The following is a 4730-nucleotide window of genomic DNA, read 5'->3' on the forward strand; positions in this document are numbered from 1 at the left end:
TTACAGGCATGCGCTACCACGCCCGGCTGATATTTTGATTTATTGTAGAGATGAAGTCTCACTACCCAGGCGGGTCTCGAACCTGTGGGCTTAGGCAATCCACTCACCTCAGCCTCCCAGAGACGCGGGATTACAGGCTGAGCCACCGAGCCTGGCTCCTCCCTCTGTTTTCGAAGTCAGCAGTGGTATAGTCCTGAACTCTGCTTGTTATAGTCACGTCTCCTCCTCTGACTGACCCTTCTGCTTCCCTCTTTTTTTTTGGTGGGGGTGTCGGGGGTGTCTTTCATCCAGGCTCACTACAGCCTTGACCTCCCACCTCAGCCTCCCGAGTATCTGGGACTACAAGTGGGTGCCACCACGTCTAGGTAATTTTTTTTGACTTTTTTTGTAGAGGCGAACTCTCATTATGTTGCCCAGGCTGTTCTCGAACTCCTGGGCTCAAGCGATCCTCCTGCCTCGGCCTCCCAAAGCGCTGGGATTACAGGGATAAGCCACTGTGCCCAGCCCCTGCCTCCCTCTTGATGATTATCTCTAGCCCCCTGGGATAACCTAGAATCATCTCCCCATCTCAAGGTCCTCAACTTAATCACATCTGCAAAGTTCCTTCTGCCACGTGAGGTCACCATCCATAGGTTTTGGGGATTGGGATACAGATACCTCTTGGGAAGGGAGCCTTGTTTGTTGTGCTGATAAATCATGACACATTCAATGATTCGCTTGTTTATTGCGACTGCCTCTGCTAGACCACATGGATGAAAAGATTCCAAACTCTGTAAAATATTTAAGATGGTTTATCTTGGACCAAATGTGAGTGACCTTGGCCCGTGGTGTCCGTCCCCACGAGGTCCCGAGAATGTGTGTCCATGGTGGTTGAATGGTAGCTTGGTTATATATAATTTAAAAGGACGGAAGTTACAAGAAACCAGAGATCAATCCAGGTGAGATTTACACTGGTTTGGCCCAGGAAGGCGGGACATTTCCAAGCAGGGGCCCACAGGCTGTAGGTGGATTCAAACATTTCCTGGTCGATGATTAGTCAGCTGGAGTTATCTAAGGAATTTTGAAAGCAGGAAAGGAAATGGGCAGCTTGAGGAACGATAAGGGAACCAAGTTTCTTGATCTGCGATGAATCTTCATGGGTGGTGGCAGAATTCAGAGAGAACAGGTAAGTGTCCTAAAAGGTGCGGGAGTCCCCAAAAGACTGCATCACAGGATCATAAAATACTTTGATTTTCCTTCTTTATCTGTTTGTGATATTGTGCCAGGGACAGATTGGAAAGGAAACCCATTAAAAGTTAGGAATTTGGCAAGGTCAAGAAAAAAGGTCAGCCGGGTGCAGTGGCTCATGCCTGTCATCCCAGCACTTTGGGAGGCGGAGGGGAGAGGATCGCCTGAGTCCAGGGGTTTGAGACCAGCCTGGGTAAGTTGGCAAGATCTCGTGTCTACAATAAATAAAAAAACTAGCCATATGTGGTGGCACGAGTCTGTAGTTCCAGCTACTTGGGAAGCTGAGGCAGAAGGATCGCCTGAGCCCAGCAGGACAAGGTTGTGGTGGCCGTGAGCATGTCACTGCACTCCAGTCTGGGAAACAGAGTGAAACTCCAATTAAAAAAAAAAAAAAGAAAGAAAGAAAACAAAAGAAAAACGGTCAGAGTTTAATTGTCGACCATAAGCTCTGTGAGGATAAACCATCCCAGTCAAGGTCACCATTGTATCCCCCAGTGCCAAGCACAATTGCCTGGCACATAGTAGTTGATCAGTAAACATTCACTGAATGAACAAACATCCCCAAAGACGGAAAAATTAGTGCCCTTAAGAACAATTAATTCACAGTAACAAGCACCTTTAAAACTGTTGTTGCATTTTGCACTGAGTAGGAGACAGACTCTGGAGCCCACACTGTCGTGGTTCAAATCCCTGTTCACCGGCGGGGTGACCTTAGGCAAATTACCACGTTTCTCTGTGCCTCAAGTTCCCATGTGAGAAATGGGAATAATTATAGTACTTGTCTCATGGAATGTTGGAAGGGTGACATGAGTTCATTCATGTCAGGCAATTAGGAAACACTTCACATGTGTGAGCTTTTATTGTTATTATTCATATTATTCTGCAAACATCTGAAAGCTAGTGTCGTTGTAGACATAGATGATTTTTTTTTTTTTTTACAGGAAAGCATGGCTAATGTAATTGGAAAACCTGAGGGGTAGGCAGTAGGACACTGACAAGGTATCAGCCTCACTTTCCTAAACAGTGCCTGTGTTGACTGGCCCCCAGCTCTACCCTGGAATGCAGGGTGACTCAGCTACCAAAGCCCGAAACAAGGCAGAAAGGGAGTTATCAGAGGTGCTGTGTTCCCCAAATGACTTGTTTGAACTGTAAAACGATAACTCTTACCTTTATTTCAAAAGTTCCACATGACACAAATCATCTTAGAAGTTCACTTAAAAAAAAAGATAAAAATAAAAACTCGTAATTAATAGTTTATAACTCACCACGTGTCCCACATAGTACATAAGACATCAGTTTTTTGCACAGAGGCTTTTGCTTTAGAAGATTGCATAACCATCACCTTTAAAAATATAAAGCAAAGCCGGGCTTGGTGGCTCAGCCTGTAATCCTGTGCCTTTGGGAGGCTGAGGTGAGTGAATTGCCTGAGTCCGCGGGTTCGAGACCCGCCTGGGCAGCGAGACCTCATCTCTACAATAAATCAAAAAATCAGCCGGGCGTGGCAGCGCATGCCTGTAATTCCAGCTACTAGGAAGGCTGAGGCAGAAGGATCGCAGGAGCCCAGCAGGTCGAAGCTGCAGTGGCCGGAAGCGGCCACTGCACTCCAGTCTGGGCGACAGAGTGAGACTCCAAGTCAAAAAATAAAAAAATAAAAAAAATAAATAAATAAAGCGGTCTGGGCTTAGTGACTCAGCCTGTAATCCCAGCACTTTGGGAGGCCGAGGCGAGTGGATTGCCTGAGCCCACAGGTTTGAGACTAGCCTGGGAAGTTTGGCGAGAACTCCTCTCTAAACAAATAAAAAATTAGCTGGGCGTGGTAGCACATGCCTATAGTTCTGGCTACTTGGAAGGCTGAGGCGGAAGGATCACCAGAGCCCAGCAGGTCGATGCTGGCGTGGCCGTGAGCATGCCACTGCACTCTAGCCTGGGCGTTGGAGTGAGACTCCAACTCAAAAAAAAAAAAAAAAAAAAAAAAAAAATATATATATATATATATATATATACCATTCTTCTAACCACAACTCGCTGTGTTCTTTCTCTTAAGGCACCCACACCATCTCTCAGACATATTTACTTTTCATTCCTAATAAAGCCTCTCTTAAATTTCGACTCGCTTTTTTTGTGACAAAGTCAATAACTCATGAAACAACTACAACCTCCACTTCCTGACATCAAAATGACCTTCAGGCCAGGTGCAGTGGCTCATGCCTGTAATCCCAGCTACTTGAGAGGCTGAGGTGGGAAGATTGCTTGAGCCTAGGAGTTCAAGACCAGCCTGGGTAACATGGTGAGACCTCATCTCTAAAATAAAAATTTTTTAAAAATTAGCCAGATGTGGTGGCGTGTGCCTGTAGTCCCATCTACTCAGGAGGCTAAGGCAGAAGGATGGCCTGAGACCAGCTGGTCGAGACTGAGGTTGCCATGATCATGCCACTGCACTCCAGCCTGGATGACAGAGTGAGACTCTGACTCAAAAACAAAATTTTTTTTTTGACAAAAACGTAATGTAAACCCAAGCAGAGGGAATTCTTGTGTATTTCCAAATAAAATTTTAAAACTCAGCAACAGCTTGGAGGATTCCCACTGACGTTTAAACTCTGATCTTTTATCTTTTATCTTGCCAAATTCCTAATTTTAATGGGATTTTCTCTCCAACCTGCCCTGATATAACACCACATATAGATAAAGAAGGAAAATCAAAGTAAGTTTTGGCCCTGTAAACCTGTCTTTTGGGGACTCTGGCACTTTTTTTTTTTTGAGTGGAGATCTCACTCTATCGCCCAGACTGAAGTGCAGTGATGTGATCATGGCTCACCACAACCTTGAACTCCTAGGCTCAAGCGATCCTCCTGCTTCAACCTCCATGTGTGCCACCATGTCTGGCTAATTTTTATTTTTTGTAGAAATAAGGTCTCACTCACTATGTTGCCCAGGCTGGATTTCAAACTCCCGGGCTCAAACAATCCTCCTGTCTTGGGGTCCCAAAATGCTGGGATTGTAGGCATGCGCCACCACAGCTCTGGTGCCTTCTAAAGAAGACACGTCCCTGTTCTCTCTGAATTCTGCCACCTGCCATAATGCTTCATCTACAGACCAAGTAACTTGGTTCCCTTATCGTTTCTCAAGCTGCCCATTACCTCTCCTGCTTTCAGGATTCCTTAGATAACTCTAGATGACTAATCATCAGCCCCTGCTTGGAGACACCCCGCCTTCCCAGACCAAACCAGCGTATATCTCATCTGTATTCATTTATGGTTTCTTGTAACTTCTGTCCTCCTAAATTGTATATAACCAAACTGCAATCCAACCACCCAGGACACATGCTCTTCAGGCTTCTTGGGGCCGTGTCCCGGGCCTGGTCTCTAACATTTTACCAGAATAAACCATCTTAAAATATTTTACAGAGTTTGGTGTCTTTCATTAACATTATCATCGCCACTGAGTTCACCATGAATTCAAAAAGTGACAAAATACACTACGAAGTACACATCCCAACACTCTTT

Source organism: Carlito syrichta, unplaced genomic scaffold, assembly GCF_000164805.1.
Source record: "Carlito syrichta isolate Samal-C Ts95f unplaced genomic scaffold, Tarsius_syrichta-2.0.1 Scaffold314869, whole genome shotgun sequence".
Taxonomy (NCBI): Eukaryota; Metazoa; Chordata; class Mammalia; order Primates; family Tarsiidae; genus Carlito; species Carlito syrichta.